The sequence below is a fragment of the Ranitomeya variabilis genome, chromosome 2 (genome assembly GCF_051348905.1).
Source record: "Ranitomeya variabilis isolate aRanVar5 chromosome 2, aRanVar5.hap1, whole genome shotgun sequence".
NCBI lineage: Eukaryota > Metazoa > Chordata > Amphibia > Anura > Dendrobatidae > Ranitomeya > Ranitomeya variabilis.
The window spans coordinates 406,683,322-406,710,387 of NC_135233.1; positions in this window are offsets into that span (position 1 = coordinate 406,683,322).

The window sequence follows — 27,066 nt, forward strand, 5'->3', positions numbered from 1 at the left end:
ACATGCTGCGGAAAAAAACGCACAGAAACGGAGCGTTGTTTTTTCCACAGCATGTCAATTCTTTGTGCGGATCTGAAGCGTTTCTGCACCCATTGACTTGTATTGAGTCGGGCACATCCACAGCAAAACCGCAGATGTAAAAAAGATCTGCGGTTTAGCTGCGGGGGAAACGCTGCAGATTGGGAGGAGGGAAGTGTGTGGGAGGAGTCTGGGCAGAGACTGTACGTGTCTGTGTTTGCGGGCGGGTCTGCGTGTGTGTGTCTGTGGGGCTGTCGAGGGTCTGTACGGGGCTGGCGGGGGTCTGTGCGGGCTGGCGGGGGTCTGCCGGGGCTGTCGGGGGTCTGTGCGGGGCGTCTGCCGGTGCTTTCGGGGGTCTGCCGGTGCTGTCGGGGGTCTGTTCGGTGCTGTCGAGGGCTGTGTGGAGCTGTCGGGGGTCTGCCGTGTCTGTCAGGGAGGTGCTTGTGTATGCAGGCATCGTCCGATGGGACTACAAGTCCCATCGGGCTATGCCTGCTACAGTGACAGTGATTGACACATTAGCCAATAATGGGATAGTAGTAGTCCCATCATCCGGCTAATGTGTTGAATGTAAAAAAACAATAAAAACAAACATATAACAGTACATACAACATACAACAATACATACAACATACCTCAGTGCATACAACATATAACAGTACATACAACATACAGTCATGGCCAAAAGTATTGACACCCCTGCAATTCTGTCAGATAATACTCAGTTTCTTCCTGAAAATGATTGCAATCACAAATTCTTTGGTATTATTATCTTCATTTCATTTGTCTTAAATGAAAAAACACAAAAAGAATTGTCCTAAAGCCAAATTGGATATAATTCCACACCAAACATAAAAAAGGGGTGGACAAAAGTATTGGCACTGTTCAAAAAATCATGTGATGCTTCTCTAATTTGTGTAATTAACAGCACCTGTAACTTACCTGTGGCACCTAACAGGTGTTGGCAATAACTAAATCACACTTGCAGCCAGTTGACATGGATTAAAGTTGACTCATCCTCTGTCCTGTGTAATTGTGTGTACCACATTGAGCATGGAGAAAAGAAAGAAGACCAAAGAACTGTCTGAGGACTTGAGAAACCAAATTGTGAGGAAGCATGAGCAATCTCAAGGCTACAAGTCCATCTCCAAAGACCTGAATGTTCCTGTGTCTACCGTGCGCAGTGTCATCAACAAGTTTAACCCCTTCACCCCCAAGGGTGGTTTGCACGTTAATGACCGGGCCAATTTTTACAATTCTGACCACTGTCCCTTTATGAGGTTATAACTCTGGAACGCTTCAACGGATCTTGGCGATTCTGACATAGTTTTCTCGTGACATATTGTACTTCATGATAGTGGTAAAATTTCTTCGATATAAGTTGCGTTTATTTGTGAAAAAAACGAATATTTGGCGAAAATTTTGAAAATTTCGCAATTTTCCAACTTTTAATTTTTATGCCCTTAAATCACAGACATATGTCACGCAAAATACTTAATAAGTAACATTTCCCACATGTCTACTTTACATCAGCACAATTTTGGAACCAAAATTTTTTTTTGTGACGGAGTTATAAGGGTTAAAAGTTGACCAGCAATTTCTCATTTTTACAACACCATTTTTTTTTAGGGACCACATCTCATTTGAAGTCATTTTGAGGGGTCTATATGATAGAAAATACCCAAGTGTGACACCATTCTAAAAACTGCACCCCTCAAGGTACTCAAAACCACTTTCAAGATGTTTATTAACCCTTCAGGTGTTTCACAGGAATTTTTGGAATGTTTAAATAAAAATGAACATTTAACTTTTTTTCACACAAAATTTATTTCAGATCCATTTTTGTTTTATTTTACCAAGGGTAACAGGAGAAAATAGACCCCAAAATTTGTTGTACAATTTGTCCTGAGTATGCTGATACCCCATATGTGGGGGTAATCCACTGTTTGGGCGCATGGCAGAGCTCGGAAGGAAAGGAGCGCCATTTGACTTTTCAATGCAAAATTGACTGGAATTGAGATGGGACGCCATGTTGCATTTGGAGAGCCCCTGATGTGCCTAAACATTGAAACCCCCCACAAGTGACACCATTTTGGAAAGTAGACCCCCTAAGGAACTTATCTAGATGTGTGGTGAGCACTTTGACCCAACAAGTGCTTCACAGAAGTTTATAATGCAGAGCGGTAAAAATAAAAAATCATATTTTTTCACAAAAATGATATTTTCACCCCCAATTTTTTATTTTCCCAAGGGTAAGAGAAGAAATTGGACCCCAAAAATTGTTGTGCAATTTGTCCTGAGTACGCTGATACCCCATATGTGGGTGTAAACCATTGTTTGGGCGCAGGGCAGAGTTCGGAAGGGAAGGAGCGCCATTTGACTTTTCAATGCAAAATTGACTGGAATTGAGATGGGACGCCATGTTGCATTTGGAGAGCCCCTGATGTGCCTAAACATTGAAACCCCCCACAAGTGACACCATTTTGGAAAGTAGACCCCCTAAGGAACTTATCTAGATGTGTGGTGAGCACTTTGACCCAACAAGTGCTTCACAGAAGTTTATAATGCAGAGCCGTAAAAATAAAAAATCATATTTTTTCACAAAAATGATCTTTTCGCCCCCAATTTTTTATTTTCCCAAGGGTAAGAGAAGAAATTGGACCCCAAAAATTGTTGTGCAATTTGTCCTGAGTACGCTGATACCCCATATGTGGGTGTAAACCATTGTTTGGGCGCAGAGCAGAGCTCGGAAGGGAAGGAGCGCCATTTGACTTTTCAATGCAAAATTGACTGGAATTGAGATGGGACATCATGTTGCGTTTGGAGAGCTCCTGATGTGCCTAAACATTGAAACCCCCCACAAGTGACACCATTTTGGAAAGTAGACCCCCTAAGGAACTTATCGAGATGTGTGGTGAGCACTTTGACCCAACAAGTGCTTCACAGAAGTTTATAATGCAGAGCCGTAAAAATAAAAAATCATATTTTTTCACAAAAATGATCTTTTCGCCCCCATTTTTTTATTTCCCCAAGGGTAAGAGAAGAAATTAGAGCACAAAAGTTGTTGTGCAATTTGTCCTGAGTACGACGATACCCCAAATGTGGGGGAAAACCACTGTTTGGGCGCATAGCAGAGCTCGGAAGGGAAGGAGCGCTATTTTACTTTTCAATGCAAAATTGACTGGAATTAAGATGGGATGCCATGTTGCGTTTGCAGAGCCCCTGATGTGCCTAAACATTAAAAACCCCCACAAGTGACACCATTTTGGAAAGTAGACCCCCTAAGGAACTTATCTAGATGTGTTTTGAGAGCTTTGAACCCCCAAGTGTTTCACTACAGTTTATAACGCAGAGCCGTGAAAAAAAATTCTTTTTTTTTTTTCACAAAAATGATTTTTTAGCCCCCAGTTTTGTATTTTCACAAGGGTAACAGGATAAATTGGACCCCAAAATTTCTTGTCCAATTTGTCCTGAGTATGCTGATACCCGATATGTGGGGGGGAACCACTGTTTGGGCGCATGACAGAGCTCGGAAGGGAAGGAGCGCCATTTGGAATGCAGACTTAAATGGATTGGTCTGCAGGCGTCACGTTGCATTTGCAGAGCCCCTGATGTACCCAAACAGTACAAACCCCCCACAAGTGACCCCATATTGGAAACTAGACCCCCCAAGGAACTTATCTAGATGTGTTGTGAGAACTTTGATCCCCCAAGTGTTTCACTACAGTTTATAACGCAGAGCCGTGAAAATAAATTCTTTTTTTTTTTCACAAAAATGATTTTTTAGCCCCCAGTTTTGTATTTTCACAAGGGTATCAGGATAAATTGGACCCCAAAATTTGTTGTCCAATTTGTCCTGAGTACGCTGATACCCGATATGTGGGGGGGAACCACTGTTTGGGCGCATGACAGAGCTCGGAAGGGAAGGAGCGCCATTTGGAATGCAGACTTAAATGGATTGGTCTGCAGGCGTCACGTTGCATTTGCAGAGCCCCTGATGTACCCAAACAGTACAAACCCCCCACAAGTGACCCCATATTGGAAACTAGACCCCCCAAGGAACTTATCTAGATGTGTTGTGAGAACTTGGAACCCCCAAGTGTTTCACTACAGTTTACAACGCAGAGCCGTGAAAATAAAAAATCTTTTTTTTCCCACAAAACTTATTTTTTGGCCCCCAGTTTTGTATTTTCCTAAGGGTAGCAGGAGAAATTGGACCCCAAAAGATGATGTCCAATTTGTCCTGAGTACGCTGATACCCCATATGTTGGGGTAAACCCGTGTTTGGGCACACGGGAGAGCTCGGAAGGGAAGGAGCACTGTTTTCCTTTTTCAACGCAGAATTGGCTGGAATTCAGATCGGATGCCATATCCCGTTTGGAAAGCCCCTGATGTGCCTGAACAGTGGAAACCCCCCAATTATAACTGAAACCCTAATCCAAACACACCCCTTACCCTAATCCCAACAGTAACCCTAACCACTCCTCTAACCCAGACACACCCAACCCTATTCCCAACCGTAAATGTAATCCAAACCCTAACCCTATCTTTAGCCCCAACCCTAACTGTAGCCCCAACCCTAGCCCCAACCCTAGCCCCAACCCTAGCCCTAACCCTAGCAATAACCCTAGCCCTAACTCTAGTCCTAACTCTAGCCCTAACCCTAACCCTAATGGGAAAATGGAAATAAATACATTTTTTAATTTTTTTTGTTTTTCCCTAACTAAGGGGGTGATGAAGGGGGGTTTGATTTACTTTTATAGCGGGTTTTTTAGCGGATTTTTATGATTGGCAGCCGTCACACACTGAAAGACGCTTTTCATTGCAAAAAATATTTTTTGCGTTACCACATTTTGAGAGCTGTAATTTTTCCATATTTGAGTCCACAGAGTCATGTGAGATCTTGTTTTTTGCAGGATGCGTTGACGTTTTTATTGGTAACATTTTCGGACACGTGACATTTTTTGATCGCTTTTTATTCCGATTTTTGTGAGGCAGAGTGATCAAAAACCAGCTATTCATGAATTTCTTTTTGGGGAGGCGTTTATACCGTTCCGCGTTTGGTAAAATTGATAAAGCAGTTTTATTCGTCGGGTCAGTACGATTACAGCGATATCTCATTTCTATCATTTTTTTTATGTTTTGGCGCTTTTATACGATAAAAACTATTTTATAGAAAAAATAATTATTTTGGTATCGCTTTATTCTCAGGACTATAACTTTTTTATTTTTTTGCTGATGATGCTGTATCGCGGCTCGTTTTTTGCGGGACAAGATGACGTTTTCAGCGGTACCATGGTTATTTATATCAGTCTTTTTGATCGCGTGTTATTCCACTTTTTGTTCGGCGGTATGATAATAAAGCGTTGTTTTTTGCCTCGTTTTTTTTTTTTTTCTTACGGTGTTTACTGAAGGGGTTAACTAGTGGGCCAGTTTTATAGGTCGGGTCGTTACGGACGCGGCGATACTAAATATGTGTACTTTTATTGTTTTTTTTATTTTATTTAGATAAAGAAATGTATTTATGGGAATAATATTTTTTTTTTTTTCATTATTTTGGAATATTTTTTTTTATTTTTTTTTACACATTTGGAAATTTTTTTTTTTTACTTTTTTACTTTGCCCCAGGGGGGGACAATACAGATCGGTGATCTGTCAGTTTGCATAGCACTCTGACAGATCACCGATCTGCGAGAAGTGCAGGCTGCTTCACAGTGCCTGCTCTGAGCAGGCTTCTGTGAAGCCACCTCCCTCCCTGCAGGACCCGGATCCGCGGCCATCTTGGATCCGGGACCTGCAGCAAGGAAGGAGGTAGGAGACCCTCGGAGCAATGCGATCACATCGCGTTGCTGCGGGGGGCTCAGGGAAGCCCGCAGGGAGCCCCCTCCCTGCGCGATGCTTCCCTGCACCGCCGGCACATCGCGATCATGTTTGATCGCGGTGTGCCGGGGGTTAATGTGCCGGGGGCGGTCCGTGACCGCTCCTGGCACATAGTGCCGGATGTCAGCTGCGATATGCAGCTGACACCCGGCCGCGATCAGCCGCGCTCCCCCCGTGAGTGCGGCCGATCGCGTATGACGTACTATTCCGTCCTTGGGAAGTAGGGCCCACCCCACATGGACGGAATAGTACGTCTAATGACAGAAAGGGGTTAAAGCCCATGGCACTGTGGCTAACCTCCCTAGATGTGGACGGAAAATAAAAATTGACAAGAGATTTCAACGCAAGATTGTGCGGATGTTGGATAAAGAACCTCGACTAACATCCAAACAAGTTCAAGCTGCCCTGCAGTCCGAGGGTACAACAGTGTCAACCCGTACTATCCGTCGGTGTCTGAATGAAAAGGGACTGTATGGTAGGAGACCCAGGAAGACCCCACTTCTTACCCCGAGACATAAAAAAGCCAGGCTGGAGTTTGCCAAAACTTACCTGAAAAAGCCTAAAACGTTTTGGAAGAATGTTCTCTGGTCAGATGAGACAAAGGTAGAGCTTTTTGGGCAAAGGCATCAACATAGAGTTTACAGGAGAAAAAAAGAGGCATTCAAAGAAAAGAACACGGTCCCTACAGTCAAACATGGCGGAGGTTCCCTGATGTTTTGGGGTTGCTTTGTTGCCTCTGGCACTGCACTGCTTGACTGTGTGCACGGCATTATGAAGTCTGAAGACTACCAACAAATTTTGCAGCATAATATAGGGCCCAGTGTGAGAAAGCTGGGTCTCCCTCAGAGGTCATGGGTCTTCCAGCAGGACAATGACCCAAAACACAATTCAAAAAGCACTAGAAAATGGTTTGAGAGAAAGCACTGGAGACTTCTAAGGTGGCCAGCAATGAGTCCAGACCTGAATCCCATAGAACACCTGTGGAGAGATCTAAAAATGGCAGTTTGGAGAAGGCACCCTTCAAATATCAGGGACCTGGAGCAGTTTGCCAAAGAAGAATGGTCTAATATTCCAAGAGAATATTGTAAGAAACTCATTGATGGTTACTGGAAGCGGTTGGTCGCAGTTATTTTGGCTAAATGTTGTGCAACCAAGTATTAGGCTGAGGGTGCCAATACTTTTGTCTGGCCCATTTTTGGAGTTTTGTGTGAAATGATCATATGTTTTGCTTTTTGCTTCATTCTGTTTTGTGTTTTTTCATTTAAGACAAATTAAATGAAGATAATAATAACAAAGAATTTGTGTTTGCAATCATTTTCAGGAAGAAAATATACTGAGTATACTGAGTATTATCTGACAGAATTGCAGGGGTGTCAATACTTTTGGCCATGACTGTATAACATACAACATACAACAGTACATACAACATACCTCAGTACATACAACATATAACAGAACATACAACAAATAACAGTACATTCAACATATAACAGTACATACAACATAAAAAAGTACATACAACATACAACATATCACAGTACATAAAACATACAACATATAACATACAACATATAACAGTACATACAACATTCAACATATTACAGTACATACAACATACATCATACAACAGTACATAAAACATACAACATATCACAATACATCCAAATCAACCAAAAATCTGAAAATTGCCATGTGCACCACGCAACCAGATTTAACCACAATGTTAGACGTATAGAAAATAGTTTATTAATAATAATGAAAAATAATCAGTATAATTTTAAACACAGGAAAAAACCTCCAAATGTTAAGGGAGCGGAGAAATCCACATGACATCAATAAACACGCCTGATTGAGGAATTAACTAAGCAATATACATGCCCACATAAACAGACCTGTTTTTAGAGAGCTATGGCCTGTCATAAAATAAGATCATGGTGCATAAGTCTCAGTCGGTATCCATACAGAGAAAATTGGAGCTACATAAATAAATTGCTATAAAATTGCATATATTTTAATGCTCACTATCTCTATTCCTTAATGCCGACACACAAAACTATTATAGGTCCTATTATAATGCAGAGCACAAATGGGCCAAGATTCACTCACATGCGGTCTGATGTCCGTGTCTCCGTTCCTATACCCGACGCGCGTTTCGTAACACTTCCTCAGGGGGCGTCTGAAATTATAGGGATCAGCATTGGTTGATTAAATATAACAATACATACAACATAAAACATATAACAGTACATACAACATATAACAGTACATACAACATACAACATATTACTGTACATACAACATATAACAGTAGATACAACATACACCATATAACAGTAGATACTACAACATACAACATATAACAGTACATACAACATATAACATGTAACAGTACATACAACATACAACATATAACAGCATACAACATAAAACAGTACATACAGCATACAACATGTAACAGAACATACAACATATAACAGTACATACAACATACAACATATAACAGTCCCTACAATATACAACATATAACAGAACATACAACATACAACAGTACGTACAGCATACAACATATAACAGTACATACAACATACAACATATAACAGTACATACAACATACAACATATAACAGAACATACAACATATAACAGTACATACAACATATATCATACAACAGTACATACAACATACAACATATAACAATACATACAACATATAACAGTACATACAACATATAACAGTACATACAGCATACAACATATAACAGTACATACAACATACAACATATAACAGTACATACAACATACAACGTATAACAGTACATACAACATATAACAGTACATACAACATATAACAGTACATACAGAATACAACATATAACAGTACATACAACATACAACATATAACAGTACATACAACGTATAACAGTACATACAACATACAACATATAACAGTACATACAACATACAACATATAACAGTACATACAACATACAACATATAACAGTACATACAACATACAACATACAACATATAACAGAACATACAACATATAACAGTACATACAACATATAACAGTACATACAACATATAACAGTACATACAACATATAACAGTACATACAACATACAACGTATAACAGTACATACAACATACAACATATAAGAGTACATACAACATATAACAGTACATACAACATACATCATACGACAGTACATACAACATACAACATATAACAATACATACAGCATACAACATATAAGAGTACATACAACATACAACATATAACAGTACATACAACATACCACAATACATACAACATATAACAGAACATACAACATACAACATATAACAGTACATTCAACATACAACATATAACAGTACATACAGCATACGACATATAACAGTACATGCAACATATAACATACAACATATAACTGTACATGCAACATTCAACATATAACAGTACATACAACTTACAACAGTACATACAACATATGACATATAACAGTACATACAACATGTAACAGTACATACAACATATAACATATAACAGTACATACAACATATAACAGTACATGCAACATACAACATATAACATATAACAGTACATACAACATATAACATACAATACATACATACAGTACATTCATACATTACATACAATACATACATATAGACATACAGTACATACAACAGAGTACATACTCACCATCACCTTGTCACCTTGATTCCCGAAGCCAGTGTCACCTGTAAAAAATATTAAAATAACAAACACTATACTCCCTGATCCGCAGATATCCAATTAATTTGAGTGTCCCACGACGATCTCCCGTGGAGAGCAGCAGCATCAGCTGATGCAACCGCTCTCCAGGGGCTCCAGGAATACAATGGCAGAAGGTATATTACCGCAATGTATTCCTCCGCCCCTGTGAGAAATAGTCCCTTGTCTCTTTCACTGCTATAGGATTAGTAATGGATAGGCGTCTTATTGACACCTCTGCTTTATTAACCGGGTTTAATGTCACCTTACATTAGCAAGGTGACATCAACCCCTTATTACCCCATATCCCACCACTACAGGGGAGTGGGAAGAGAGAGGCTAAGTGCCGGAATTAGCCCATCTTACAGATGCGCCATTTCTGGGGTGGCTGGGGGCTGGTATTTCTAGCCGGGGGTGGTCAAATATCCATGGCCCCTCTCTAGGCTATAAAAATCAGTCCACAGCTATTTTAATAGCCAGTAAAGGCTATGCAGACAGCTGCGGGCTAATATTCATAGCCTGGGAGGGGCCATGGGTATTAACCCCTTCCCAGGCTACAAATATTGGCCCCTGGCCGTCGGCTTTCCCCTACACCATTTTTTCTGTTTTTTTGCTTTTTTTAAATTAAACGTTCACTAATAAACATAGGCCTTGCTATTATATAACTATGGATATATCTATAGATGGATAACTATGGCTATATCTATTTATAGATATATTTATAGATAAATATATCTATAGACACATAGATTTATCTATCCATATATCTATCTGGCTACTTTCACACATCAGGTTTTTGCCGTCAGGCACAATCCAGCGAGTTTTGAAAACCATGGATCCGTTTTTTTTCTGCTGGATCCTTTTTTTCTCATAGAGTTGTATTGGAGCCGGATTGCACCTGATGGCCACACGTTTCATCTGTTTTTTTGCCGGATCTGTCAGAAAAGTTGTTTCCGGCAGAAGGAGAAAACGTACAGAAGAACGGTTTTTCTGTCCGGCAAAAAAAGCGCACAGCGACGGATCCTGCGAAAAACGTATGAAACTGAGATGTGAAATGATGAATCCGGCCTCCGAATCCAGTTTTTCATGCATGTTTCCATTCAAATCATGTGCATTTTCCGTTCTCTCGCTCTCAAAAAGAAAAGGGATCAGTTGCATCAGTTTTTCACTATTTGCAACAGATCTGTTTTTTCAAAAATTCACCGGATCCTGCCTGACGGAAACAAACTGATGTGTGAAAGTAGCCTAACTATCCATATATCTATCTACATCTATACATACAATATATTTATCCATACATATATCTATAGATATATACATCGATCTATCTATTCATATATCTATAGATCTATCTATATGTAGATCTATCTATCTCATTCCTTCTGTCTATCGATCCCATATCTATCTATCTATCTATCTATATATCTATCTCATTCCTTTAATCTAATCTATCTATCTATCTATCTATCTTATTCCTTCTATTGATCCCATATCTATCTATCTATCTATCTATCTGTCTATATATCTATCTCATTCCTTTAATCTATCTATCTATCTATCTCATTCCTTTAATCTATCTATCTATCTATCTATCTATCTATCTATCTATCTTATTCCTTCTATTGATCCCATATCTATCTATCTATCTATCTATCTATGTGTGTAATGGAGTGTGGGTTGGACAAATGTAAAAGAGGAGGTTGGACAAGACATGACATCACAAATCTTTTTTTTGTTGTTCAATAATACATCTTTATTTAGCTTTAAAAAATGCATACAAAACAGCCAAAAAAAAAAACGCATCAAAAACGCACAAAAACCGCATAAAAAATGCACCTGCGTTTTCTGCCAAGAGCTGCAGATTTAGTGCAGAAAAATCCGCAGGCAAATCTGCAACGTGTGCACATAGCCTTATATTGTGCACACAGAGGACGGGACAAGCATGCTCTCCCTCCAATGCGGAGAGTCACAGAGCTGTGCAATGGCGTCAGTGTGCTAAGCTGAGTGGCGCCTTTCTTTTATGTCCCCAGATTATGTCACATGGCCAGCCAATGACAGTAATGCCACAACCGAGATAGCTACGGCATTACAGTGATGCGCAGACAATCCCCACATGATTACTGGCTGTGTAACAGGCGACAAAGATGCTGGGCGTGGATTTGAGTTTTACATAGAGCACCGTCCATTACTTGCCAAATGCGTGTGCAGCACCCCAGAGTCCTGGTCGTTGCAGTACTGGTGCTCCGCCGCTAAGGGGGGCTATGGTACGTCTGATGGCACTGAAGGAGTTCACCTGACCAGGTATCACAGACACCAATACACTTCACAGTCTGGCCTCCAGGGGGAGCTAAGGGTGCTATGTATTAGGCCACTCCTCACAATCTTTTAAAACTGGGGGTTAGATAGGAAGTTAGTGAGAAGCTGACTGGGTTGGAACCAGGCAACATCCTGTGGCAGAGGGTGTTGCAGGGGAAGATTCAGGGGGGTCCCTGTCAGGGGTGGGATCCTGACAGAGGCCTAGCGAACAGAAAGAACGTTAGGGGACCGCACCTGCACTTCATCGCGGCGGTACCCCAAGAAAGGACAAGCAGCGAGGTTTATTGTGCTGAGTGAGAAACGAGATCAACGCAACAAGGAGAAACACCAGTAGGAGTGCTGTAAGACGAGGCAACATCCTACTGAGGCGCATAGCCGGTGGCCAGAAACGCTGAAGAAGTATTGAGCTCCAGGCCTTACTTCAAACCTACAGCAGGACAGTCAGTTATAGGCGGGCTGTCTCACTCAAATCACCTAAGAAGACATAGGGGGCAACAGTTGGAGAGGGGCGACACTAGGGTCCCGGAAGAGCTTCGAGCCTACCCGTCATACGGGTGCGTCCTAGCCATATCATCTGGGGGGACGAAGAAGAACATCAAAATCGAGTTGTGAGGGAACTTCAGAAACAGACACAACAGTTGTGGGGACTATCCCGTAAGTACAGCAGGGGAGGACCACAACACACAAGCGCTAGAAGGTAGGCACAGATTTCCACCTGCAAAGGGAACTCTGGAGGTGCCATCGGACCGGCCGGACTCACGCAGCCCGGTTAACAGTATTCCGGACTGAGGATCATGAAGCCTTCAGTAAAGAGGTAAAGAGACTGCAACCTGGTGTCCTCGTTATTTACTGCGACCTGCACCGCACCACAACCTCATCACATTCTCAACTTTTACTGGACGCCCTTCAGCAGGGTCACGGACCGGGCCCAGCCACCGTGACAACCCCAGAACTGAGACAAGGAGGCCCGGTACCGGGTGCCCCTTGGCCCTGCAGCAGTGGGGGCGCTCCAACTTGGCGTCACGAACAGGATCTACTTAAGCCTGAAGAATCAGGTCATGTGTGGTTTGGAACTGTGATTTATTGTGTTTAGACTGTGACTTATTGCAAAGACTGTACGTTGCCACTTGCCGCCAAAAGTTCCCGCCAAAAGCCGCCGCCATTGCAGCGCCACAGGGAGCGCAGAGGAAGAAGAAGGGCGTGCCATGGGAGGAGACTACCAAAGCGGCGCCAAAAGAAGCGACCGCCCCCTCCGACTTCTGCTGCGAGATGACGACCTGCCCAGCAGCAGAGGAGAACCGCCCCCTGATTTGCAACGGCGGGAACGAGGTGAAGAGGGAGCTCGACCTTGGAGAAATGGTGGAGCCAGGTGCATGCGTTGCCGCCGAATGCCAGACAGCGATGACGATCAGCAAGTGCCCGAGCGACGGCGAAGTGATCCCGGCTTGCCCTCACCCACCAGAGGTGGATCCGCATCCACCGCAGCTGAAGGATCTGAACTCCTTGGAGCTGCCGGCGGAGGATCCGAGCCCGCCTATCCCGACCACGGAGCCATGGCGAGCAGAGCCACATCGGGAGGCCGCCTTGGAGGAGCCGTGGTCCGGGCTGCAGCCGACTCCAGTGTCCTTGTTAACGGAACAGATCGACATCGGTGGAATCACATCAGGCGCAGGTATGGAAGGCGCCCCTATTTCCCCGACCGATCCTGCTCCCCCAACCGATTCTGCTCCCCCGACCGATCCTGCTCCCCTGACCGGTCCCGCTCCCGCGACCGCTCCTCACCCCGACAATAACCGTTTCCTCTCAGTGGAGCGGGTGGTGCTGACTCCAGACACGATGGGGAAACTGGTGCCTCCACTACCGACCGAGATGGGGGAACCCCTAGACGTGAGCTCAGACGGGGTGATCCTCCAGTGGGACACCCCCTGGATCGGGCCAGATGGAGCTGGGGAGGAAGGCCTCACCCTTGCTGTGCTCACTTGGGAACAATATAAACAATGCCTGATCCTACATTGGAAAAACCGAAAAGAGAGAGAACAGACTGATGCGCCGAAAGTACAACACCCAAAGCCTGCACGCGGCAGGAAAGACGTGGTAAAGCGGGGAACTGTGCTGGCCTTTCACCCAAAGCGGGGTTGGGGCTCCATACAGGAACCGGGACTACCGACTGAAGTCTTCGTTACTAGTCACGATGTGAAAACTCCTTTCTGCAATCGATATGGTGACCCACTATTGCAAAGGGGGGATCAGGTGACCTACATCCGCCACCGGAGTGCACAAGGATGGTGCACTCGGAACGTCCAACGATGTGGGCCTGAGGGGGCGTCACCTGTTGCCTCGACCATGATTGAACCAGACTTAACAGATCTTGCTACTATCGCCACCGTACGCCTTGTTGCGGCTACTGAGCTCGCAGCTAGGGTTAGCCTTCGAATCCAGACACCGGGTGACCTGAGTGCACCCAAGAGACCAACCACCGATACGGACATCGCATCAGCCGGAGACCAGGGACCGAAGCCGCCACGGTCAGGAGATGTCCCTTACAGGCTGATGTCTTGCAATTTACTATGAAGCTTTAAAGTGCTTTGCAAACTGTATATAGTTAACTGTCCGTCCTTCTATGTGTCTTCTTGCTGTTACAACCCGACTAGGGTTAACTCTTAAAGGGATCCCTTAGTTTACCCGGGATCCCTACTTTTGCCTTTTTGCTTTTGTTTCTCGTTCAACATTGTTGAAAATAACTGCTGGATCATGAACACTGCATGATTACAAACTTATTGTAAATAGTTTGCACCTTCTTAAAGGTGCCCTCTACTGGTTTTACAAAGAAAAGGACTCTTTGCGAAGAAACTGTTCCTGGAAGCAGTATCGGAGTCCTTGCTGTACACGAACTTGCAGCTTGAGAAGTTGCACTACTTCCGAGAGACTTGGTCCCTTCTTAAAGGGGACGTTCAACGGTAGCACTTAAAGTCGAATAATGCTTACATGTAAAAGTTATATGTAGTTAGCTAGTTCATTGTAAGAAATGTTTAATAATGTGTTAGAAAATGGGGACAGGAAGTGAACCCGTACGGGGTTAGTCGGTGAGTCCTCCTAGGAGCCATACAGAGATGGCTCAGTGATCTTGAACTGAGAGAAGGTTGATAAGTTCTATACTGTGTATAGTAGCAGAAAGGCAGTAGGCCCGGGCGGAAAGGGGCGGTCCTGCAACAGAACGAGAGGCAGTAGGCCTGGGGCAGATAGACAGGCGGTCCTGCAGATGTAAGGTGGAAAATGAAGAAAAGTTGATTAGCCTTATATTGTTTTATAAGAAGGTCTTTAGTGGATTCAGCGTATATGCAGCCCCCAGAGTCCTGGTCGTTGCAGTACTGATGCTCCGCCGCTAAGGGGGGCTATGGTACGTCTGATGGCACTGAAGGAGTTCTTCTGACCAGGTATCACAGACACCAATACACTTCACAGTCTGGCCTCCAGGGGGAGCTAAGGTTGCTATGTATTAGGCCACTCCTCACAATCTGGTAAAACTGGGGGTTAGGCAGGAAGTTAGATCAGAGGGCTGACTGGGTTGGAGCCAGGCGGCACCTTGTGGCGGAGGGTGTTGTAGGGGAAGATTCAGGGGGGTCCCTGTCAGGGGTGGGATCCTGACAGAGGCCTAGCGAACAGAGAGAACGTTACGGGACCGCGCCTGCACCTGATCGCGGCGGTACCCTAAGAAAGGACAAGAAGCGAGGTGTGTTGTGCTGAGTGAGAAACAAGATCAACGCAACAGGGAGAAATACCAGTGGGAGTCGTGCTGTAGGATCGAGGCGGCATCCGTCTGAGGCGCGTGGCCGGTGGCCGGAACGCCGAGGAAGTATCATGCTCCAAGCAATACTTCCAACCTACGGCAGGACAGTCGGCTATAGGCGGGCTGTCTCACACCAATCACCTATGAAGACATGGGGGGCACACTAGGAGAGGGGCGACACTAGGGTCCAGGAAGAGCTCCGAGCCTACTCGTCATACGGGTGCGTCCTAGCCATATCATCTGGGGGACGAGGAAGAACATCAGAATCGAGTTGTGAGGGAACACGAGAAACAGACACAACAGTTGTGAGGACTATCCCGTGGTGCTTAGCAGGGAAGGACTACAACACACAAGCGCTAGAAGGTAGGCACAGATTTCCACCTGCAAAGGGAGCTCTGGATGTGCCATCGGACCGGCCGGACTTGCGCAGCCTGGTTAACCGTATTCCGGACTGAGGACCCTGAAGCCTTCAGTAAAGAGGTAAAGAGACTGCAACCTGGTGTCCTCGTTATTTGCTGCAACCTGCACCGCACCACTACAACATCATCACCATCATCTACACCCTATTATTTGGGCGCCCCTCAGCAGGGTCACGGACCGGGCCTAGCCACCGTGACAACCCCAGAACAGAGACTCAGAGGCCCGGTACCGGGTACCCCTCGGCCCTGCGGCAGTGGGGGCGCTACATATACGTCCTTAACCCCTTCACCCCAAAGCCTGTTTTCACCTAAGTGACACGGCCAATTTTTACAATTCTGACCACTGTCACTTTATGAGGTCATAACTCTGAAATGCTTCAACGGATCCTGGTGATACTGAGATTGTTTTCTCGTGACATATTGTACTTTATGATAGTGGTAAAACTTCTTCGATATGACTTGCATTTATTTGTGAAAAAAACAAAAATTTGTCGAAAATTATGAAAATATAGCATTTTTCAAATTTTTCGTTTTTATGCCCTTAAATTAGAGAGTTATATCACATAATGTAGTTAATAAACAACATTTCCCACATGTCTGCTTTACATCAGCACAATTTTGGAAACATAATTTTTTTTTGTTAGGGAGTTATAAGGGTTAAAAGTTGACCAGCGATTTCTCATTTTTGCAACAAAATTTGCAAAACCATTTTTTTTACGGACCACCTCACACTTGAAGTGACTTTGAGGGGTCTATATGACAGAAAATACCTCCAAGTGCTTCACAGAAGTTTATAATGTAGAGCCGTAAAAAATATTAATATTAATTTTCACAAAAAATGATCTTTTTGCCCAAAATTTTTTATTTTCCCAAGGGTAGCAGGATAAATTGGACCCCAAAAGTTGTTGTGCAATTCGTCCTGAGTACGCTGATACTTCATATATGGGGATAAACCACTGTTTGGGCGCATGGCAGAGCTCGGAAGGGAAGGAGCGCCATTTGACTTTTCAATGCAAAATTGGCTGGAATTGAGATCGGAACCCATGTCGTGTTTGGAGAGCCCCTGACGTGCCTAAACAGTGGAAACCCCCACAAGTGACACCATTTTGGAAAGTAGACCCTCTAAGGAACTAATCTAGATGTGTGGTAAGCACTTTGAACCTCCAAGTGCTTCACAGAAGTTTATAATGTAGAGCCGTAAAAAAAATTAATATTAATTTCCACAAAAAATGATATTTTTGCCCCAAATTTTTTATTTTCCCAAGGGTAGCAAGATAAATTGGACCCCAAAAGTTGTTGTGCAATTTGTCCTGAGTACGCTGATACTTCATATATGGGGATAAACCACTGTTTGGGCGCATGGCAAAGCTCGGAAGGGAAGGAGCGCCATTTGACTTTTCAATGCAAAATTGGCTGGAATTGAGATCGGAACCCATGTCGTGTTTGGAGAGCCCCTGACGTGCCTAAACAGTGGAAACCCCCACAAGTGACACCATTTTGGAAAGAATACCCCCTAAGGAACTTATCTAGATGTGTGGTGAGCACTTTTAACCCCCAGTTGTTTCACTAAAGTTTAGAATGTAGCGCTGTGAAAATTAAAAAATCATTTTTTCTTTCCACAAAATGATATTTTAGCCCGCAATTTTTTTTTCCCCAAGGGTAACAGGAGAAATTGGACCACAAAAGTTATTGTCCAATTTGTCCTGAGTACGCTGATACCCCATACATTGGGGGGAACCACTGTTTGGGCGCACGGCAGAGCTCGGAAGGGAAGGAGCGCCGTTTGAAATGCAGACTTAGATGGATTGGTCTGCAGGTGTCATGTTGCATTTGCAGAGCCCCTGATGTACCTAAACAGTAGAAACCCCCCACAAGTGACCCCATATTGGAAACTAGACCCCCCACGGAACTTATCTAGATGTGTTGTGAGAACTTTGAACCAACAAGTGTTTCACTACAGTTTATCACGCAGAGCCGTGAAAATAAAAAATATTTTTTTTTCCACGAAAATTATATTTTAGCCCCAACGTTTTTATTTTCCCAAGGGTAACAGGAGAAATTGGACAACAAAAGTTGTTGTCCAATTTGTCCTGAGTACGCTGATACCCCATATATGGGGGGGAACCACTGTTTGTGCGCACGGCAGAGCTCGGAAGGGAAGGAGCCCGTTTGAAATGCAGACTTAGATGGATTGGTCTGCAGGTGTCATGTTGCATTTGCAGAGCCCCTGATGTACCTAAACAGTAGAAACCCCCCACAAGTGACCCCATATTGGAAACTAGACCCCCCACGGAACTTATCTAGATGTGTTGTGAGAACTTTGAACCCCCAAGTGCTTCATTACAGTTTATAACGCAGAGCCGCGAAAATGAAAAATATATTTTTTTCCACGAAAATTATATTTTAGCCCCCGTGTTTTTATTTTCCCAAGGGTAAGGCTGGTTTCACACTTGCGTTTTTATCTGCATGCGTTTTTTTAAAAAACGCATGTGTGAAAAAACGCATGTAAACGCTGTAAAACGCATGCGTTTTTTAGACGCATGCGTTTTTATAGAAAAACACAAGAAAACAAGAAAAAAACCAAAAAACCCTAACCCTACCCCTAACCCTACCCCTAACCCTAACCTGAAATACGTGGCACTGAAATACGTGGCACTGAAATACGTTTATATACGTATATACGTATATAAGTGCCACGATATTTCAGTGGCCACATATATAAGTGCCACGTATATAAGTGCCACGTATATAAGTGCCATGTATTTCATGTAAATGCCACGATATTTCAGTGGCCACGTATTTAAGTGCCACGTATATAAGTGCCACGTATATAAGTGCCACGTATATAAGTGCCACGTATATAAGTGCCACGTATTTAAGTGCCACGTATTTAAGTGCCACGTATTTAAGTGCCACGTATTTAAGTGCCATGTATTTCACGTAAATGCCATGATATTTCAGTGCCACGTATTTCACTGAAATATCGTGGCACTTAAATACGTGGCACTGAAATATCGTGGCACTGAAATATCGTGGCACTGAAAGACGTGGCACTGAAATATCGTGGCACTGAAAGACGTGGCACTGAAATATTGTGGCACTGAAATATCGTGGCACTGAAAGACGTGGCACTGAAATACGTGGCACTGAAATATTGTGGCACTGAAATATCGTGGCACTGAAAGACGTGGCACTGAAATATGTGGCACTGAAATATCGTGGCACTGAAATATCGTGGCACTGAAAGACGTGGCACTGAAATACGTGGCACTGAAATACGTGGCACTGAAATATGTGGCACTGAAATACGTGGCACTGAAATACGTGGCACTATGACTGTCAGAAAATGTTCATTAAACGGTTAGGGGTGAGTTTAGGGGTAGGGTTAGGGTTAGGGTTTGGATCCCTTTATCACCTTGATGGTGGTGGGTGACTTTTCAGTGTGTGTTCTGGTTTTTTTCTATAAAAACGCATGCGTTTTTAACGCAAACAAACGCGTTGAGATCGGACGCCATGTCGCGTTTGGAGAGCCCCTGATGTGCCTAAACAGTGAAAACTCCCCAATTCTAACTGAAACCCTAACCCCAGCCCTAACCCTAGCCCTAACCCCAACCCTAACCCTAGCCCTAACCCTAGTCCTAACCCTAGCGCTACTTTCACACTAGCGTTTTTTTGCATACGTCGCAATGCGTCGTTTTGGCGAAAAAACGCATCCTGCAAAGTCATCTGCAGGACGCGTTTTTTCCCCATAGACTAACATTAGCAACGTATTGACACACGTCGCAAGCGTCGTGCGACGGTTGCGTCGTGTTGTGGCGGACCGCCGGCAGCAAAAAACGTTACATGTACCTTTTTTTGTGGCGACGGTCCACCATTTCCGACCGCGCATGCGCGGCTGGAACTCCGCCCCCACCTCCCCGCACCTCACAATGGGGCAGCGGATGCGTGGAAAAACAGCATCCGCTGCCCCCGTTGTGCGGCGCTTGCACAGTATGCGTCGGTATGTCGGGCCGACGCAGCGCGACGGCCCCGTACCGACGCTAGTGTGAAAGTAGCCTAACGGGAAAATGGAAATAAATATATTTTTTTAAATTTTATTATTTTTCCCTAACTAAGGGGGTGATGAAGGGGGATTTGATTTACTTTTATAGCGTTTTTTGGGCGGATTTTTATGGTTGGCAGCCATCACACACTAAAAGACGCTTTTTATTGCAAAAAATAGTTTTTGCATCACCACATTTTGAGAGCTATAATTTTTCCATATTTTGGTCCACAGAGTCATGTGAGATCTTGTTTTTTGCAGGACGAGTTGACGTTTTTACTGGTACCATTTTCGGGTACATGACATTTTTTGATAGCTTTTTATTCCGATTTTTGGGAGGCGGAATGAACAAAAACCAGCAATTCCTGAAATTCTTTTAGGGGGGGCGTTTATACCGTTCTGCGTTTGGTAAAAAGGATAAAGCAGTTTTATTCTTCGGGTCGGTACGATTACAGCGATACCTCATTTATGTAATTTTTTTATGTTTTGGCGCTTTTACACAATAAAAACTATTTTATATAAAAAAATATATATATTCCCATAAATACATTTCTTTATCTAAATTTAAAAAAAACTACACAATAAAAGTACACATATTTAGTATCGCCACGTCCGTAACGACCCCACCTATAAAACTATATCACTAGTTAACCCCTTCAGTGAACACCGTAAAAAAAAAAAAAAAAAAAACGAGGCAAAAAACAACGCTTTATTCTCATACCGCCAAACAAAAAGTGGAATAACACGCGATCAAAAAGACGGATATAAATAACCATGGTACCGCTGAAAACGTCATCTTGTCCCGCAAAAAAAAAGCCGCAATACAGCATCATCAGCAGAAAAATAAAAAAGTTATAGTCCTCAGAATAAAGCGATGCAAAAACAATTATTTTTTTCTTTATTTAGGAATTTATTTTATTTATTTTTTTACACATGTGGAAAAATTTTTTTTTTACTTTTTTACTTTGTCCCAGGGGGGGACATCACAGATTGGTGATCTGACAGTGTGCACAGCACTCTGTCAGATCACCGATGTGACAGGCACATTGCAGAGGCTTGCCGGCGCCTGCTATGAGGAATTCTCAGCTCATCTCATGACCCGGAAGGAGTCCCGCGGCCATCTTGGATCCGGGGACTCCTTCCAGGTCACCGGAGCAGCGCGATCTCATCGCGCTGCTCCGGTGGGAGAGCGCAGGGAGCCCCCGTCCCTGCGCGATCCCCCTCTATGCCGCTGTCACTATTGACAGCGGCATCAGAGGGGTTAAATGCCCGCGATCGGCGACAGCGCCGATCGTGGGCATTGCTGCGGGGTGTCAGCTGTCATATACAGCTGATACCCGCACCCGATCACTGCGGAGCTCAGCGCGAGACCGCGGTGATCGATGCGCCGTACTAGTACTGCGGCTGGCACTAATGCAGTGCCGGCAGCGCCGTACTAGTACGGCGCATGGCACGAAGGGGTTAAAGGCAACGTTAAATTATTGTTCAGAAATTGCACTAAGTAGAATACCCAGTTGGGTAAGAAAAGTTATTTGTAGCATGTTATTTAAAATATTTAACCATGTTTGTAACGTTCAAGTGTCCTCACCTCCCATAAAGGGAAGCTCTGTTCAAGTTTACTTGTTATTGCATTTCAAAATTGTATGTCTTTTTGCTGACATGTATTGTTGTTTTCTTCCCAGTCCAGGAGTACTGGGTTTAACCGGGGGGGAGTGCAGCGCCCCAGAGTCCTGGTCGTTGCAGTACTGATGCTTCGCCGCTAAGGGGGGCTATGGTACGTCTGATGGCACTGAAGGAGTTCACCTGACCAGGTATCACAGACACCAATACACTTCACAATCTGGCCTCCAGGGGGAGCTAAGGGTGCTATGTATTAGGCCACTCCTCACAATCTTTTAAAACTGGGGGTTAGATAGGAAGTTAGTGAGAAGCTGACTGGGTTGGAACCAGGCAACATCCTGTGGCAGAGGGTGTTGCAGGGGAAGATTCAGGGGGGTCCCTGTCAGGGGTGGGATCCTGACAGAGGCCTAGCGAACAGAAAGAACGTTACGGGACCGCGCCTGCACTTCATTGCGGCGGTACCCCAAGAAAGGACAAGAAGCGAGGTTTATTGTGCTGAGTGAGAAACGAGATCAACGCAACAAGGAGAAACACCAGTAGGAGTTGTGCTGTAAGACGAGGCACAATCCTACTGAGGCGCGCAGCCGGTGGCCGGAAACGCCGAGGAAGTATTGAGCTCCAGGCCTTACTTCAAACCTACGGCAGGACAGTCAGTTATAGGCGGGCTGTCTCACCCAAAATCACCTAAGCAGACACAGGGGGCAACATCTGGAGAGGGGCGACTCTAGGGTCCCGGAAGAGCTCCGAGCCTACCCGTCATACGGGTGCGTCCTAGCCATATCATCTGGGGGGACAAAGAAGAACATCAAAATCGAGTTGTGAGGGAGCTTCAGAAACAGACACAACAGTTGTGGGGACTATCCCATAAGCACAGCAGGGGAGGACCACAACACACAAGCGCTAGAAGGTAGGCACAGATTTCCACCTGCAAAGGGAGCTCTGGAGGTGCCATCGGACCGGCCGGACTCACGCAGCCCGGTTAACCGTATTCCGGACTGAGGATCCTGAAGCCTTCAGTAAAGAGGTAAAGAGACTGCAACCTGGTGTCCTCGTTATTTACTGCGACCTGCACCGCACCACAACCTCATCACATTCTCAACTTTCACTGGACGCCCTTCAGCAGGGTCACGGACCGGGCCCAGCCACCGTGACAACCCCAGAACCGAGACGTAGAGGCCCGGTACCGGGTGCCCCTCGGCCCTGCGGCAGTGGGGGCGCTCCACGTGCATCTGAGAACCGTGATACTCGAGTGATAGCACAGTATCACATTGCACATTCGCTCATCCCTAACTGCCACCAATGGGTAACTGTAATCTGTATGACACAGTGAGATTTACTGTAACGGGGGATGGTCGATCCATTATCAGTGGATAGTGGCCTAAATTAATAACTGAATCAGTCTGTGCATGATGAACCTTAGAGTTTGTAATAATAGGACAAAATATGAAAAATGTGTTGGTCGCCGGTCACTAAGTACCAAAACTTGTTTTCTAGCAATGAGAGTCTGCGGTTACTCAGATCCACAAATCGCTCGGATTTCTATGGGAGATTCAATTTGCAGCTTATTTATTTGGTGCAAAGTGATTGCTCCTTGTAATGCTTGTAACGTGGATGAGAGACGACCACAGGACGTACAGCAACAAATAGCAGACTAGATAATGTAATATAAATATTTACTAACCAGTCTATAAAACAAAGGAAAGGTTTGTAAACAGTGTATAAGTAACAGATACAATGACAGCAGTTACTCTTAATAATACCGACTAACTATATACAGGTATAGTTAACAGAATTAACAATTATATACAAGCAAAATACACTCAATTAACTCTTTCTATGCATAAATCCATAAAACAACAGTGTTGTGCCAGTAGCTTGGTAATCCCCTACTATGAGCAGATTTTGAAGTGTCTCTAGAAGAGGTATTTTCTCCTAACAACTGGACCTCTATAAAGTTATTTATATGTGCGCATATATATATTCAGTTGTAAGATTGTACAGGTATGTCCTGAGACTCAAATAGAATGGTCCCTGCTGGGCTGAGTCCCGAGTAAGCAGAAACGCCTTCTTGAAGCTCTTAAGGCCCCGTCTCACATAGCGAGATCGCTAGCGAGATCGCTGCTGAGTCACAAGTTTTGTGACGCAACAGCGACCTCAGTAGCGATCTCGCTATGTGTGACACGTACCAGCGACCAGGCCCCTGCTGTGAGATCGCTGGTCGTGTCGGAATGGCCTGGACCGTTTTTTGGTTGTTGAGGTCCCGCTGACATCGCTGAATCGGTGTGTGTGACACCGATCCAGCGATGTCTTCACTGGTAACCAGGGTAAACATCGGGTTACTAAGCGCAGGGCCGCGCTTAGTAACCCGATGTTTACCCTGGTTACCAGCGTAAATGTAAAAAAAAAAAAACAGTACATACTCACCATCTGATGTCCGTCAGGTCCCTTGCCGTCTGCTTCCCACACTGACTGAGCGCCTCAAAGTGAAAGTGAAAGTACAGCACAGCGGTGACGTCACCGCTGCGCTCTGCTCTCACTGTACGGCGGCACTCAGTCAGAGCGGGAAGCAGACTGCGAGGGACCTGACGGACATCAGATGGTGAGTATGTACTGTTTGTTTTTTTTGGTAACCAGGGTAAACATCGGGTTACTAAGCGCGGCCCTGCGCTTAGTAACCCGATGTTTACCCTGGTTACCCGGGTGCTGCAGGGGGACTTCGGCATCGTTGAAGACAGTTTCAACGATGCCGAAGTCATTCCCCTGATCGTTGGTCGCTGGAGAGAGCTGTCTGTGTGACAGCTCCCCAGCGACCACACAGCAACTTACCAACGATCACGGCCAGGTCGTATCGCTGGTCGTGATCGTTGGTAAATCGCTATGTGTGACGGGGCCTTTAGGGAATGCCAATCTCTCCAACGCTGGGCTTCTCTAAAGGCCCCGTCTCACACAGCGACGCTGCAGCGATACAGACAACGATGCTGATCGCTGCAGCGTCGCTGTGTGGTCGCTGGGGAGCTGTCACACAGACAGCTCTCTCCAGCGACCAACGATCAGGGGAACGACTTCGGCATCGTTGAAACTGTCTTCAACGATGCCGAAGTCCCCCTGCAGCACCCGGGTAACCAGGGTAAACATCGGGTTACTAAGCGCAGGGCCGCGCTTAGTAACCCGATGTTTACCCTGGTTACCAGCGTAAATGTAAAAAAAAAAAACACTACATACTCACCATCTGTTGCCCGTCAGGTCCCTTGCCGTCTGCTTCCTGCTCTGACTGAGCCGCCGTACAGTGAGAGCAGAGCGCAGCGGTGACGTCACTGCTGCGCTCTCACTTTACGGCGGCTCAGTCAGAGCAGGAAGCAGACGCCAAGGGACCTGACGGGCAACAGATGGTGAGCATGTACGGTTTTTTTTTTTTACATTTACGCTGGTAACCAGGGTAAACATCGGGTTACTAAGCGCGGCCCTGCGCTTAGTAACCCGATGTTTACCCTGGTTACCAGTGAAGACATCGCTGGATCGGTGTCACACACACCGATTCAGCGATGTCAGCGGGACCTCAACGACCAAAAAAAGGTCCAGGCCATTCTGACACGACCAGCGATCTCGCAGCAGGGGCCTGATCGCTGGTACGTGTCACACATAGCGAGATCGCTACTGAGGTCGCTGTTGCGTCACAAAACTAGTGACTCAGCAGCGATCTCGCTAGCGATCTCGCTATGTGAGACGGGGCCTTTATTAGTCCTTAGAGATAAGTCCTCACATGACCCAGACCAAAAACTGTGTCCTTGGTTGTCCTCATAGAGTCGGCTCATGTCAATCCAAACAATGCGTCCCAGAGTCATCAATAACAGATCCAGAGTCACACTGCCCTATCTTTTTCCAGCGATGAGCAGCTTCACTCTCCACTTGAACTCCCAGTAACTGCCATCAACTGCCAAACCCCTGCACTACAATTCTGGCCTCCCGACTGCACTCTACTGGACAGATAACATATGACATCATAAATCTCCAACAATACAGTAAACTGTACATGGTCCGCACTATGTTGTGTGCTCTCTCCAGAACTCATAGCATAATAAACATAATAGCACCTCTCTGTCTGTGGCCACTGTAGGTACAGAGTAGAAAGCAAAAGAAACCGGCACTCACTGGAACTCTTCACATGAAGAATCGTCCGGACACACACTGTACGACTCTAGGGAACTGCGAGTGCTTCACCACACGTAGAACTTACATGAAATTACAAAAAAGATGAAAAGGTGGCACTCTGTCCCATAAAATACCTTACAATAATAATAATAATCTCTATATTTATATAGTGCCAACATATTCCGCAGCGCTTTACAGACATTATCATTGCTGTCCCCAATGGGGCTCACAATCTACTATCAGTATGTCTTTGGAATGTGGGAGGAAACTGGAGTACTTAGAGGAAACTCAGGCAAACACAGGGAGAACATACAAACTACCTTTTATTGAAACATCTTAAAACACAGATGCAGGAGGGTGCAGGCTGGTATTTTTTGCTCAGCCTGCACCCTTCTGCATCCATGTTTCAATAAAAGGTGTCTTATGGGACAGGGAGTGCTACTTTTTCATCTTTTTATAAAACTTCATTGTATGTACAGAGTATGGTGTGGGCAGGAGCAGCTGTGGTGTTGGCAGGAGCAGCTGTAATCTGTACAGAAGCAGCTGTAGTGTGGGCAGGAGTATCTGTAATATGAGCAGGAGCAGCTGTGTTGTTGGCAGGAGCAGCTGTGTTGTAGGCAGGAGCAACTGTGGTGTGGCAAGTAGCAGCTGTGGTGTGGCAAGGAGCAGCTGTGCTGTGGGCAGGAGCAGCTGTGGTGTGGGCAGGACCAGCTGTGTAGTGGGCAGCAGCAGCTGTGGTGTGGGCAGGAACTGCTGTGGTGTGGCAAGGAGAAGCTGTGATATGGGCAGGACCAGCTCTGTTGTGGGCAGGACCAGCTGTGGTGTGGGCAGGAGCAGCTATGGCGTGGCAAGGAGCAGCTGTGGTGTGGCAAGGAGCAGCTGTGTTGTGGGCAGGAGCAGCTGTGGTGTAGGCAGGAGCAGCTGTGTTGTGGGCAGGAGCAGCTGTGTTGTGGGCAGGAGCAGCTGTGTTGTGGGCAGGAGCAGCTATGGTGTGGCAAGGAGCAGCTGTGGTGTGGCAGGAGCAGCTGTGTTGTGGGCAGGAGCAGCTGTGTTGTGGGCAGGAGCAGCTGTGGTGTGGG